This window comes from Eulemur rufifrons, chromosome 29, assembly GCF_041146395.1.
Source record: "Eulemur rufifrons isolate Redbay chromosome 29, OSU_ERuf_1, whole genome shotgun sequence".
Taxonomy (NCBI): domain Eukaryota; kingdom Metazoa; phylum Chordata; class Mammalia; order Primates; family Lemuridae; genus Eulemur; species Eulemur rufifrons.
Window position 1 is genome coordinate 65824305 of NC_091011.1, and position 16241 is coordinate 65840545.

Below are 16241 nucleotides of genomic sequence, written 5' to 3' on the forward strand. Positions count from 1 at the left end.
ATCACTTGAAATTTTTTGATCAGCACTAAATTATCCTTAAAAAATGAGTAACTTTTTGGCAATTTTGAAAACTAAAGATTAATGATCAATGATACACATTTGGGCCAGGAGCAGTGGCTCAAGCCTGTAATCCTAGGACTTTGAGAGGCCGAGGTGGGAGGATTGCTTGAGGCCAGGAGTTTGAGACCAGCCTGAACAAGAGCGAGAACCTATCTCTAAAAAAAAAAAAAAAAATAGAAAAATTAGTCGGGCATGGTGGCATGTGCCTGTAGTCCCTTCTACTAGGGAGGCAGAGGCAGGAGGATTGCTTGAGCCCAGAAGTTCGAAGTTGCAGTGAGTTATGATGCTGCTGCTGTACTCTAGCCTGGGAAACAGAGCAAAACCCTGTCTCAAAAAAAAAAAAAAATACACATTTGGCAGAACATTCCAGATTCTTAATGCTGGCAAGAAAAGGAAGTAGGAAAAGGCTCTTTCATACAGTGCTGGTAGCAATGTAAAATGATACAACGTTTTTTTGTCTATATTTCCATTTTAGGGCAATTTTTCACAAAATTTTAGGAGACTAAAATGTTCATGCCTTTTGACCTAGTTACTCTACTTGTAGAAATCCATCCTAAATAAATGAGAAATATGGACAAATATTTGTTATCAGAGGAGTTCAACCCAGGCTTTTTATAGCAAAAAAACAAAAATACCCCAATTTACCTAAATATACAACAACACAGAATTGGTTCAATAAATTATTATACAACTAATTAAATAAATGAGGCAAGATTAGGATAAAATATTATTCTAATCCCAAAATAATATATTCTTTTGCGGGCAGAAACTGCTTTTTTTTTTCCCTTTTGTTCCCCAAAGCACTCAGGAAAATGCCTAGCCTGAAGAAGCTTCTCAATAAATGTTGGCTGACTAGATGAATGAATAAATACTACCTCCAAGGCTACAGAGTTCAGAGACTGAACTTGGCACGCTGTTCTTTGAGGTGGAGTCCCTAGGAGGCCATTTTTGTTAGTTAGCAAGTTGTATGTGTATGGAAGAATACATTAAAAATGAAAACTACACATAAATTCGTGTTACAGAAATTGAAACTATTCATTATCTAGGATGGCTTTTAATTTTCAAGATAATTTCGGTGTTAAATTACTTTTCTTTAGCTCAGAAAATCATTCATGCAAGGAAGCAATGTTGAATCCATTAGAAGCCCACAGTAAGTTAATGACTGCTGTTTATTGTTAATTACTACTGGGAAGAAAGTTTCCAGCGTTCTAAAGAAAAGCAAAACACAAGTTGAACACATCTTACCATCATATACTCTGTAACATAAGTGTTCTTCAATTAAAATCAGTCAATTAGTTCTTGACATCACTACTACTTTTATTATGAGGTTGCCTCTAAGAACTAATATCCCACATCCAGTGCTGATGACAGGGAGAAGACCCTTTACTTGATTGTTGGCAAGGCATACTCTCCAAACAAGTCCCACCTTATTAAGCTGGGTATTTTGGATAAATACTTAGAAAAAATAAAAAACAATTACCAATTTTGTCTCTTCAAATAACCATTCCAGAATTACAAAGTAAAACCAGCATAAAATCATCTGTGCAATGACATGATGGGTCTTAAATCAAATATATTCTTCTAGAAAACAGAAGAATGAAATAAAACCCAGATTGAGTTTCAATGTCATAAAATCAAGGAGTCAAGGTACTTGAGATAGAAGGCAACATCATAAATGTACCAGTGATAGACAGTTGCATGTTTCTTTGCATTAACCGTCTTGTCTAAAAAATTTAAATACACCCCTTTATCTCAATATTTTCTAGCCACTTACAATGCTTTATTTTTCTTTATTGCACCTAACACCTGAAATGCATTTATGGATTTATTTGTTTATTTTTTATTTCTCCTCACTAGAATGCAATCTTTGGAACTATACCATTCTTGTTTACTACAGTATCTACAGAGTCCAGAAGAATACATTGCACACAAGCGCTCAACAAATACTTGTTAAACGAATGACTAATAAAATACAAAGCCACAGCGGCAGAATAATATAGTGGAAAGTACATAGATTCTGGAAACAGACTAAACCAGTTTTAATATTGACATTATTACTCACACATAATCTTGTGCAACTTACTTACAGTTTCTACTTCTATTTGTTCATCTTTAAAATGGGATTAATAAGACATACCCTAACCAGGATAAGATAAAGCTTATTATTAATAGTTAGATGAAAATATAATGGAGACTTGTTACACAGCATAGTCTCTGGAGCCAGCCTACCTTAGCTTTTATATCTTAACACCTTCAAGCTTAGATGATCTGGGCAAGTTGACAAAACTCTTGTCAGTTTCCTCATTTACACAACTGGACAAATAATAATACCTAACTCAAAAAGTTGTTCTATGGATAAAAGTGGCATATATTAAACACTTGGTAAATGGATTCTCTTTTAGTTGAGACTTTTTTAAAAAAGCAATGAATATAGTTCTGATATATAGTTAGAACCCAATAAGTGGTAGTTATTATTGCTATTGTCTTCCTTTGTCCATTATTTTATTTCATTTTATAATTCAGAATGTGTTCAGCTTTTGCTATCTATTAGCATCAGTCTCTTAAAATTACCTGAACTACGCCTCAATAATTTCCTTTCCCCACAGTTGCGCTGCAACTATAGACTATTTTTAATGGTACAATGAATCTTTTTTTTTCTTTTATTCTTATGTCCTTTGGGAGCACTCTAAAACTTACATGTGAAAACACAATCTATCTATTTGTGAATATTCAAATATGCAGAGAATAGTAGGTGAAAGCACATTCTATTTGTATTTTTACCTACTAGTCTCTTGCATATTTGAATATTGTTATGTTAATACCAGATAGCACACAGTTTTGAAAGAGCTATTTGAGCTACAGAACCCTGGTAAGATTCATCCCACATACATAGTGCATATCTGTGTCTCAGGTTTCAATCTAACTTTTTAAAGAATAACCTAAAGTGGCTTTAAAAAATATGATGTTAAAATATTGGACTAGATCCTTTTAGGACTGCCAAAGAAATATAATGCTCCTAATAGAATTTCTTTAAAGAAAGAATTTTAAATAGCTTTGTGCTCTTGAATTCACATAAAAGAAGACAAGATAATCTTTTAGGTGATTTAACAGTTAAGTGAGGTGTCAGCCTACAAGGTTGTATGTATCTATGGCTTGCAAATAATTTTGGTTTTGACAGTCAAAAATGAGTTCTGTATGATATTCTAACTACCTGTCTAAAAAACAGGCATTTTTAGTACTAGCTTTACCAAGACAAGTTACCTAGGTTTTATAAACGAAATGAAGAATCATTGCCTCCAATTTGATTTGACCTTGAAAATAGTGTTTTATAAGTCTTTGAATCTGTTGAATGCCATCAGTTGAATACAAAGTATTGTCCATGTAATTCTTGATACCACAAGGAGGGAAGGAATTCTTGCTAAAAGTATTTCCCAAATAAACAAACACACACAGACACACACAAACACACACACACGTTTCTAATTTAGGTACGTCATATTAATAATTCATAATTGATTGAAGGTATTATTTCTCTATTTTTCAAAGCATTCTATTGATTTTTCTCATAATGCAAAGCAGTAGCTGCTCTGGGGATGTTTACTGCTCCCTGGATCCAAGTCTTCAGGCTTTCATTGTCTCAAAGGGACCAGGGGTCAAGGGCTCAGGACCCTAATAGATCAGAAATCAGAACTAACTCTCTTTATCATCACTAGTAGATAGGACCAGAAAAAAATAATTTACCATGAGGAAAGGAAAATAAAATGAACAATTGCCTATCTAGGGTTGTCCTCTCGAAGGTAAAAGGCTCTCCCTTGAGAATCTACATTCTGTTCTCAGGGGAGATTAAGGTTCAAATTCACACTACTTGAATGGCTTGGGAAAGTTAAGAATTAACTTTAATTGGCCCCAGGCATCTCACAGTGGTAAATACAAATCTCTTCAGGGATAATCCCTCAAATCTGGTTTTCAGGTTTTCTTTAGATAAGTCTCAGGCAACAGGAATCCACAATCCAAAATTACAGATCTCATGAGGAAACAGCCACCATTAGTGAGTCAGGACAAACAATAAACCAGCAGACTTAGATGACCCCCAAGGACTTCAAATGCTGAATTTATGAATATAAATCATACCTCTTTAAATACTTTTTTAAAATAAAAAGGGAATTAAAAACATGAGTAAGGAAGATTACCATATTTTTAAGACAGACATTTGAAAAAGAATCAAACAGAACTTTCCCTTGGCCTTGTGAAGGCTCACTGAAAAGTCAACTCGAAAGGCAGATTAATTGTAGACAAGGCAGACAGAATGAAGACCCAAAGATATAGGGGGAAATTTCCCATTTTTATGCTTAGGTTCAATATAGTATATACAGTTATATAGAAATATGACTGGACAAAAAGAGTATGATCTAATGCTAACAGACTGAGTGGAGACGCCCAGCAAAGCCTGTCTGACTAGATTCTTCTTGGCTTCTCTGAGCATGTGGTCCTTCCTTCTGAGTGTGGTGCAAGACCCTCTCTGAAAGGAAGGTTTTATGACCCACAGTCAAACAAGGTAAGTCAGATAATTTCTTTATGGCTATTCTTTATACAGAGAGGTGGAGGGAAAGTTAGAGTAATATTTTTAGGTTTTAAGGCTGGCTTTGGGGAAAAAGGGTTCCGGTTTCTATGACCTGCCTTGGGGAAGAGGAATGCTAGTTTCTACAGCTAGGCTAGGGGCAGAATGGGACTGATAGACAGGAGGGCAGGAGAAGGTTAGAGAAAAACTCTTCATTCTGCAGCAGCTTCTGAGGACTTCATTTTGGGATATTCTTTTCTGATTCTTGATGTAAATATTTTATCAGATATGTGTTTCGGCAAATATGTCCTCCTAATCTGTGCTGTGCATTTTTCATTTTCTTAAGTTTTTTTCCTACAAAGAATATAGACTTCCAATTATGATGAAGTCTGTTTAATCAATTTTTTTCTCTTTTATGGTACATGCTTTTCTTACCATAAGAAATCATTGCCTAATCCAAACTCAAAGATTTTCTCCTATGTTTTCTTCTTTTAGTTTTGTATTAGGCCATTTGTAATAATTTTTATATGGTGCAAGGTATGGTGCACGTTTCATTTTTTTTTGCATATGGTTATCCAATTTTCCCAGCATAATTTTTTGAAAAGACTACCCTTGAATTAATTTGGCACCATTGTCAAAAATTAATTTATCATATGTGGATCAGTCTATTTCTGGATGCTATTTTTTTTTCATTGATATTTATGTCAATATCACAGTCATGATTATTGTGGCTTTATAAGTCTTTTTTTTTTCTTTTTTTTGTTTCAGAGTATTATGGGGGTACAAATATTTTGGTTACATGGATTGCTTTTGTACTGCTTGAGTCAAAGTTATAAGTGTACCCATCACCCAGATACTGTATATTGTGTAAGTTAGGTATGATTTCCCCATTCCCTCCTCCCCCATACATGATTTCCACTGAGTTTTACTTCCATTTGTGCACATGAGCGCTGATCAGTTAGTTGCAATTTAAAAGTGAGTACATATGGTGTTTGTTTTTCCATTCTTGTGATACTTCATTTAGGAGGATGGTCTCCAGTTACATCCAGATTGTTGCATAAGGTATTATTTTTTTTTTATGGCTAAGTAGTAGTACTCCATGTTGTACATATACCGCATTTTATTAACCCACTCATGAATTGATGGGCACTTGGGCTGATTGCACATTTTTGCAACTGTGAATTGTGCTGCAATAAAAATTCTAGTGCCAGGGTCTTTTTGATAAAATGACCTCTTTTCCTATGGATAAATACCCAGTAGCGGAATTGCTGAATCAAATGGTAGGTCTACTTTCAGTTCTTTGAGGAATCTCCATACTATTTTCCACAGAGTTTGCACTAGTTTGCAGTCCCACCAACAATTATAAGTGTTCCTATCTCTCTGCATCCATACCAGCATCTACTGTTTTGGGACTTTTTGATAAAAGTAATTATCACTGGGGTTAGGTGATATCTCATTATGGTTTTGATTTGCATTTTTCTTATTAGTGACATTGAGTATTTTTTCATATGTCTATTGGCCATTAGTCTGTCTTCTTTGAAAAGCTCCTTTTCATGTCTTTTGCCCACTTTTTAATGGGGTTGCTTGATTTTTTTCTTGCTGATTTGCCCAAATTCTTTATAGATTCTAGGTATCAGACCTTTATCAGATCTACAACATGTGACTATTTTCTCCCATTCTGTAGGTTGCCTATTTGCTCTGTTGACTGTTTCCTTGGCTATGCAGAAGTTTTTTTTTAATTTAATCAAGTCCTATTTATTTATATTTATTGTTGTTGTGATTGCCCTAGGGTTCTCCATAAATTATTTCCCTAAGCTGATATCTAGAAGACTTTTTGCAACATATTCTTCTAGAATTCTTACGGTTTCATGTCTTAGATTTAAGTCTGTTATCAACCTTGAATTAATTTTTGTGAATGTGAGATATATGGATCCTGTCTCCGTCTTCTACATGTAGCTATCCAATTTTCCCAGGACCATTTACTGAACAGGGATTCTTTTCCCAAGTGTATGTTTTTGTCTACTTTGTCAAAAATCAGATGGCAATATGTGGATGGATTTATGTCTGGGTTCTCTTTTCTGTTTCTTTGGTCTATGTCTTTTTTTGTGTGGCAGTACCATGTTGTTTTGGTTACTATAGCCTTTTAGTACAGCTTAAAGTCTGGTAAAGTGATGGCTCCAGATTTGTTCCTTTTGCTTAAGGTTGCTTTGGCTATTCGGGATCTTTTCTGGTTCCAAACAAAGCATAGAATTATTTTTTCCAGATCTATGAAAAATGATATTGGTATTTTGATGGGGATTGCATTGAATCTGTAAATCGCTTTGGGTAGTATGGACATTTTAACAATGTTGATTCTGCCGATCCATGAGCATGACATGTTTTTTTCCCTTTGTTTACATCATCTGCAATATCCTTCCTCGCTGATATGTAGTTCTTCCTGTAGAGGTCTTTCCCCTCCTTGGTTAAATAAATTCCTAGGTATTTTATTTTCTTTGTATCTATACAGTCTTTGATTTGATTCTCAGCTAGACTGTTACTGGTGTATAGGAATACTACTGATTTGTGTAGATTGATTTTTGTAGCCTGAGACTTTGCCAAATTTATTTATCAATTCCAGGAGTCTCTTGGTGGAATCTTTGGGGTTTTCTAAATATAATATCATATCATTAGCAAAGAGTGATAGTTTGACCTCCTCTTTCCCCATTTGGACACCCTTAATTTCCATCTCTTATCTGATTGCTCTGGCTAGATGTCCATCACTATGCTGTATAGAAGTTGTGACAGTGGACATCCTTGTCTTGTTCCAGTTCTTAGTGAAAATGCTTTCAATTTTCCCCCATTCAATATGATGTTGACTGTGGATATGTCATATATGGTTTTCATAATTTTGAGGTATGTTCCAACTATGCCTATCTTGTTAAAAGTTTTTATCATAAAAGGGTGTTGAATTTTGTCAAATTCTTTTTCTGCATCTATTGAGATGATCATAACGTCTTCTCAGATCATAGTAGAATAAAATTAGAAATCAACTCCAACAGAAACACTCAATTCTACACAAAGTCATGGAAATTAAATAACCTACTGCAGAAAGTTTATTGGGTCAAGAAGGAAATTAAGATAGAAATCAAAAGATTTCTTAAAATAAATGACAAAGGGGACACAAGTTGTCAAAATCTGTGGGATTTAGCAAATGCAGTCCTAAGGGGAAAATTTATAGCTTTAAATGCCTACATCAAAAAGATGCAAAGATTGCAAATCAAAAATCTAATGAATTGTATCAGGGAACTAGAAAAGGAAGAGCAAATCAAGCCCAAACCCAACACAAAAAAAGAAATAACTAGGGTCAGAGCAGAACCAAATGAAATACGAAAAAAAAAAAAATACAGAAGATTAATGAAACAAAGATTTGGTTCTTTGAAAAGATAAACAAAATTGATAGACCTCTATCTAGATTAACCAGAAAGAAAGGACCCAAGTAACCTCAATCAGAGATGAAAAAGGAGATATTACAACTGATACCACAGAAACACAAAGTATCTTCTGAAAACACTATTTAAATCTCTATGCACATAAACTTGAAAACGTTGAGGAAACAGACAAATTCCTGGAAACACACAACCTCCCAAGGCTCAATCAGGGAGAAATAGAACTCCTGAATAGATCAATTATCAGCAACAAAACTGAAGCAGCAATTAAAAAATCTTCCACCAAAAAAATGTCTTGAAACCAGGTACAGTTAATACTCTAACTTTCTGTTCTACCTCTTTCCAAATCATTTTGGCTATTCTATGTCCTTTGCATTTCCAAATAGATTTTAGAAACACCTGTCCATTTCTATGAAAAGCAGCTGCTGAAAGTTTGACTGGGATTGCACTGGGCCTACAGAGAAAATTGGGTAGAATTGACATCTTAACAACACTGAGTGTTCCCATTAATGAACATGGTATATCTCTCCAATTTTAAAGATATTTTAATTTTTTTCTCAGTTACGTTGTGTGATTGATACCATAACAGTCTTGTACATCTTTTGTTAAATTGATTTCTAAGTATTTACTGTTTTTTTGATGTCATTTTTAAAAGATTTTTTTAAAAAATTTAACTCTCAGTTTTTCATTAGTAATATACAGGAATACAATTGATTTTTCTGTATTGGTTTTGTATCCTGCAACCTTGCTAATTAAGACACCCCCAGCTTGGTCATGATGAATTCAGTATTAATTAAGGTTGTTTGCATCTATATTCATGAGAAATACTTATCTGTAGGTTTTGTGTGTGTGTGTGTGTGTGTGTGTGTGTGCGTGTGTGTATACTATATTTGTCTGGTTTTAGTATGAGGGCAATACTGTCTTCATAAAATGATATAAGAGTGTTCCCTTGTCTTTTATGTCTTGGCAGAGTTTTTGCAGAATTCATATTATTTCTTCATAATGTTTGGTAGAGTTCACCAGTGAAGCAATCTAGGTCTAGAGTTCCCCTTGAGGAAGAGTTTTATTTCCTTTTTTTTTTTAAGACAGTGTCTAGCTCTTTTGCCTAGGCTGGAGTACAGTGGTGTCATCATAACTCATTGCAACCTCAAACTCCTGGGCTCAAGCAATCCTCCTGGTTCAGCTTCCCAAGTAGCTAGGACTATAGGCAAGCACTACCATCCCCAGCTTTTTTTAATTTTTTTTGTAGAGATGGGGGTCTCGCTATATTGCCCAGATTGGTCTTGAACTCCTGGCCTCAAGCTATCCTCTCACCTTAGCCTCCCAAAATGCTAGGATTACATGCATGTGCCAATGCACCTGACCAGTTTTTTATATTATGAATTCAATTTAATTAAAAGATATAGTTTTATTTAGATAGTCTATTACTTCTTTAAAGAGCTTTAGTAGTTTGTATCCAAGGAATTCTTTCATTTTACTTAGACTATTGAATTTATTGACAAGAAATTCTTAGCATAGTAAATCTACAACGATGTTCCAACTTTCACGTTCCAACTGGTAATGGTAATTTTGCCTTCTCTGTATTTTTGTGACCATTCTGGCTTGTAGTTTATCAATTTTATTTATTTGTTCAAAGAACCACTTTTTGATAGCATTGATCATCTCTTTTGTTTGTCCATTTCCCATTTTGTTGTTTTCTACTGTTAACATTATTTCTTTCCTTCTACTTAATTTGATTAATTTGCTTTTCCAATGAATTTGCCTTTCAAATGTATTTTTCAACAGAAGTTCCACTGGCATATATTTTATATCTTTCACTTCTCTCCTCATCACTTTCTTGTTTACTTTTACATCCTTGAGCATATTAACAATGCATATAATAGTTGTTTTAAGGTTCCTTACCACAAATTTCATCATTTTTATCATTTTGGATTTGTTTCTGTTGATTGAATTTTCTTTACATTATAGACCATGTTTTTTACTTCTTTGCCTTTCTGGCAATTTTTTACTAGATGTAGACATTATGAAATCTATGTTGTTGAGTGCTGGATTTCATTGTATTCCTTTAAAGAATGTTGGACTTTGCTCTAGCAAACCCTTAAGTTTCTGAGGATTAGTTTAATCCTTTTTAAGTCTTGACCTTAACCTTTGTTAGGTAAAGTCCAGAGCAGCCATTAGACAATTTACCTTCATAACTAAGATGATACTCTTCTGAGGACTCTAACCAAGGCCCTCTTTACAGAATTTCCCCACTGGCTGGTGGAAACTCAATTTCCAATCTTCTGTGAAATCTGGGAAATGTACAACCTACAGCTTTCAGTTTGTATTTCCCTAGTTCTATGAATTTTTACTTTATACTTGTATAGATCAATATAATGATTTAAAGGAACCCTTCTACAGATCTCCAGAGGTCTATCTGTGTGTCGCTCCCTCCTTTAGTACTTTGTTCCACAAAGTACTGCCTTAGCCTCCAGGAACTCAATCTGACTCTTCAATGCTGAGAAACAGTAGGATCTGTTGCAGTCCAGAAACTGCCTCTCGGTAGAAAGTTGGGAGCCATCAGAAAGCTTATGTTGTTTGCTTCCCCTCCCCTCACAGGATAACAGTTCTGTGCTGCCTGTTGCCCAATGCCTAAAAGCAGTTGTTTCATATAGTAAATATCTGATGTTTTAGTTGTTAATTGCATAAAGACAATTCCTATAGCACTTTTTTTCATGAGTAGGAGAAATTGGCCCTCAGATTCTTTGTAAGTGATCTGTGGTAGAGCCTGGATAGTGGGAGATTTAAAAGTTCCTTAGGTGATTATAATGTGCAATAAAGGTTGACACTAACTTTTAAAAAACAAACTTCAAGAAAAAGACTTTCAGAAAAAAAATGTCTGAGATTCAAAAAGAAAGAGTAAACATAGAAACTTGTAAACATGTCCATAAATCAAAAAATAATGTTTAATTTCGGGATAAGAATTATATTACTTATACTAATAACATATAACATAGGAGGTAAATGATTGAAGTCAAAGTTTTCTAAGGTTTTTAAATTATTTACAATGAAGAGTAGAGATATTTATTATCTTTGACTTTGTTCAGTATACATTTGAAACATTTTAAGAATAATAATGGAAATATAGTCTATAATTCTCAAACTGGTAGAAAGAAAATAGAATTTAAAAATCTTAGTTAATTCGGAAGAATGCAGGAAAGGACAAAAAAACAGAAAAAACAGGATCAACAGAAAGCACAAAATAATATGGCATCCAAATATATCAATAATTATAATAAAAGTAAATAGACTAATCTAATTAAAAATGATTGTACAATTGGGGAAAAAATTCTAGCTGTAGAATTTATGTGCTAAGAGATATATGAGAGAGATACACAAGCCAAAAAAGACACAAAGAATTTGATAACAATAATAATAAAACAGTAAATCAGGAAAATAATAGCTATTTTTAAGATCAGACAAAATGAGATCAGGTCTCTGGGACTAGAGTTTCAACGGCACCTGATCATGAAAGGCCTTAAGTGCCTATTTTATCCTGTAAGAGGATTTTAAGCAGGTAAGTTGAGCCTAAAACTCTTTAATGAATAAATTTAATTTTTTTTAGATCCATAGTCAGAGGATTCTAAAAACTCCTAAGACACTCTTTCTATCACAACACGTCAACCTTTTTGCTGCTCAATATACTCATTCTCAATTTTAAGCCTAAATGCTCTCAAATGTTGGCTTTGAAATTAAGTACTTTTTCCCTTGCAGTGTGTATTGCATTAGAAATGAAGTTTATGTGTGGGATGTGGTGCTTCACCCATGTTCCAGCACTTTGGGAGGTCAAGGCAGGAGGATTACTTGAGACCAAGAGTTCTAGACCAGACTGAGCAACACAGGGAGACCCAGTCTCTACAAAAAACAGAAAAATTAGGCAGCCGTGGTAGCATGCGCCTATAGTCCTAGCTTCTAGGGAGGTTGAGGCAGGCAGATCACTTGAGCCAAGGAGTTTGAGGTTGTGATGAGCTATGATGACACCACGGCACTCTAGCCCTGGCAACTGAGCAAGACTCTGTCTCAAAAAAAAAAAAAAAAAAAAAGTTTAAGTAATTAATAGACTAATAGAAGTTGATTTTAAGCAGACGAGGTGATAATGTTTCTAGGAAGTTGGATCACCTATGGCTAAAAGTGATTATATTTTCTTAGGATCACAGTTAAAAAGACCCTAACAATGACCTAACAACTCCTCTAAGTTCACTTAAAGAAGCAGAGGTTAAAAGCACTTAAGTGATGTAATAATGTAATCTAGCTAGTTAGTGGCAGGGCAAAGACTACAGAAACCAGATTCCATAATTTCCTTTCCATTGTACCATCAATCCTAACTACTTGGAATTTCAACAAATAGGTCTATGTTATTTTCTAAATAGACTGTAGATGGTTGCTAGGTGATCAGAGCAAATCTATTTAGTTCCTTTAAGTTAAAAGATTTATGCATCTTCACAATAAAGTTGCAGAATTAATTTTATCAATTTAATATGAATGTTCTTTATTTTAGCGGTAAATATTCTTGGTGTATTTTTTCTAAATTTGGATTATAGGAGCATAAATGTGACAATTTTACCTAATATATAGACTATTTTCTCCTGTTAAACATACATTTTAAAATGTCTGTTAGTGTCTATAAAAATCAATGCGATTATTAACGAGAATTTGAGAACTGTGTTGACACTTACTAAATAACAGATTACATACATGCTAGATCAGGCTATGGATGTAACACATATTTTAACTATGTCCATCAATCCAGCAGTGGGATGTGCAATTTATGCCGTGTTTTCCTGTATATTATTGTTAGTTTGTGAGGCTAAGATTATGAAATCTGTAAGAATAGGCACTATGATTTTTCTTTCTTGGTATAAATCAACATTTACTGAATGACTCCTATGTGAGGCAGTGTAGTTTGTGTGGGTGAAGCCACAAAAAAGAATAAGATCTAGTCCTTTTGATTAAGATTATAACTTATGCCATGATTCAAACTATAAGCAAGAAAAGTGGTAAGTGAAATATATATTAGACAGTCTAAACTACCATAGAGAAAATTTAAAACATTGGAACCATTTACAATAAAATAATTGGTTGAAGGAGGAGGAAATAAATGAATGAATGTCAAATATTGTTAACTGCCTTGGTGTTCAAAAAATGGTACTGTTTTAGGCTGGAATAATCAGAAAAGGCATTATGAACATTTGAATAAAGGTATGAAGAACTGATAAAAGCCAAGAACTGATAAGGTAAAGAATGTAGTGTGGAATTCAAATCCTATTCACTTACAGAATGAAATTTTTTTTCTTAGTGCATTATTTCCTTGGGAAATGCCATTATAAATTAAGGAAAATATTTTATAAGCCATTTTCTAATGAAGATATCCAATATAGAAATATTAAATATTTAAATTATTGAATCATAAAGGCATTATTGGTTTTTCTCTCAAGTATTCTGTATGCTAATATCTATAGATATAATATGTCTAATATTAATTTATCTTAAATCATACTTAGTCAAATGTTTTAAGGTCAAAATATTACTGTAATTATGGCATAATTACAGATATTATATTAATATAAGCTGACTGAATATAGAAAAGGTAATTCCACATTGTAAAGAAAAAAATATTCTAACTTGCATATATAATATTTAAAATTGGTTTTTGATAAAATGATGGTTGCATGAAATGTTAAAGGTGTAAATACCATAATCAGCTTACCTATTACTAAGCTGGACTTTATCATGGATAAAAATAGTGACTCATGTCATTATTCCATAACGGACTTCCTAGCAAACCAATTCAAATACAATGAACTTGTAATGCATAATTGTATTTTTCAAAAAATCAATATTTATTATAAATGGTATTGTTGCACTTGTTTACAAAGTCCTCTCTCTAAATAATTTCCTGTGTATTTGCATCATTCACCATTTAGTTTGTAGGTCTTTCCCACATGCTAGCTATATAGGGGAAAAATGACATTTCAGTGGGTTTTCTTTTGGTAAGGTCTGATAATGTGTAAATATTTAGGGACCAATGAACAATATTCCACCTTTTTGCTCTGATCTCAGTCTTACAACCGTAACTGCTTAGTATTAAAAGAAATGTATGCTGTTTCCTACAAATAAAATTAATGAGCTTTTGGATTTACTAAAATGAAAAAGGTATCCCTCAGAGCTAAAGAGTTCACTAAAAAATGACTCTTCTTTTAAAATTTGTCTTTAGAAATGTAAACAATAGGATAACATTTCAGCATGAAGACAGTATGGCAAAGGGAAACGTAAGGTGGACTTCCAGGCTAGACAGATTTAGATCGAATTCTAGTTCTGACACTGCCTAGTAGCATGACCTTGGACCTTGGGCCCACAGGTTCCTCACTTACCAAGTAAAAATAATATAGTATCTGTTTCATAGAAGTGTGGTGAAATATAATGAGTTAATGCATGCAACATTTTTAGAACAGTGCCTAGCAGAGCAAACCCCAATAAGTGGTAGACATTATTAGGAAATAAGCTTAGCTATTCTTGTCATATATTAATTAAAGCAGCTAGAAAAAATATTCTTCTCTAATTTCAATTAATTCTACAAGTATTTATTAAGTGTCCACTAGCATCAAGACTTGTTAGGCACTAGAGATGTAAACATAAATATGACACAGACTCAGCCCTGGAAGAATTTTTAGTTTAAATAAGCAAATAGATGATTTTAAATGGATAATTTCAACTCAAAGTGGCAAGAGGACAATGTTAGAGGTGAAGATAGGGTAAAACAGGAAACCAGGCCACAGATACCCAACTCAGGGTTATAGGAATGGCTTTAAGGACATTTTTGATACATTATGCTCATATTTCTGAAATTATCAACATCCACTGGATTACACAATTGGTATCAATTATCAACATCCCTGAATCTTCAAGCTTAAGCCATGGAAAATGTATACAATTTTGCAATTAATTTAAAAAGACAGTATTATGAGTAATAAGAAAATAATCGGGAAGCTACATGTACAAAAAGGGGAAAGCCTTTTTAAGCAAGACTAAAAAACAAAAGGCATACTGTAAAATAAGATACAAAAATATCTAACTACTTAAAAGTTAAAAATTTTTGAAAGACAAAATATACTGTAAATAAAGTTAGAAGTCAATACACTAATAGTAGCTATGTGAAAATAAATGCTGCCCAGGTGACATACAAAGAAATGATATTTACACTACACGAAGAGCTCTCTAAAAGCCATTCATTGTGCTCTGTCTGGGGGATGGGCATGCTTGCAGCTTTGACTGGGGGCAGTGCAAAGGCAATTTATGTGAATGAAGCATTTGTACTCCTGTGATATTCTGAAATTAAAAAAAAACAACAACAACAAAAACAAGTCATTTACTAAAAAAAAAAAAGACAAACAATAGAAAATGGGTAGCAGATATGAATGGTTAAGTTACAGATGAAATGTGAAAAACTGCTCAAATTCACCAGTAGTCAGGAAAATACAAATTAAAGTAAACATAAGAAACAAGTTTATAACCAACAACTGAAACCTATTGCTGGCATGAGTATAAGAAAAGCATACTCTTTCATGTTCCGGTGGAAATATAAGGAGTTATAGTCTTTTTGGAAAGCAATCTGGTAGCATCCATAAAATTTTAAATATTCATTTGCTTTATGATCTAGCAATTTCACTCCTGGGATTCAATGCCATAAAAATAACTATGTAAGGACACAGGCACAACAGTGTTTTTTACAACATTATTCACAGTGGCAAAAAAAAAAAAAAATCTGGAAGCAAAGGTAATATTTTAAAACAGGGGAATGATTTAATAAATAATGGTATGTCCATACCATGGAAAGCTATACAATCCATAAAAGGAATGAATTAGAGTTATCAATTAACTTGAGAGATCTTTCAAAATGTATTGTTGAATGAAAAAAGCAGAAAAGTGTAAGTGATATATTTTATGTTTTGTGGATGAAAAAAATAAAATAATAAGGATCAAAGGCCACTATATATGCAAATGTGAATATACGAAGCATTGTAGTAGCATAAAGAAAATTATATTGGGGATACACAAGAGGTTGCAGTCATGAGTAGGAGGTGAGGGAACTCAACAAGGATAAGAGGAAAAAAGTCTAACAGAAAAGGAGGAAAAAAAAAATTAAACAGCACTTCCAAATC

At 33.4% G+C, this 16241-nt stretch overlaps 1 protein-coding gene across 3 annotated transcripts in view; it reads right to left on the reverse strand.

Moving 5' to 3' along the window:
• IMMP2L (inner mitochondrial membrane peptidase subunit 2) overlaps positions 1-16241 on the reverse strand; it is an 847470-nt gene that overhangs the window by 185943 nt on the left and 645286 nt on the right. The window lies entirely within an intron of this gene.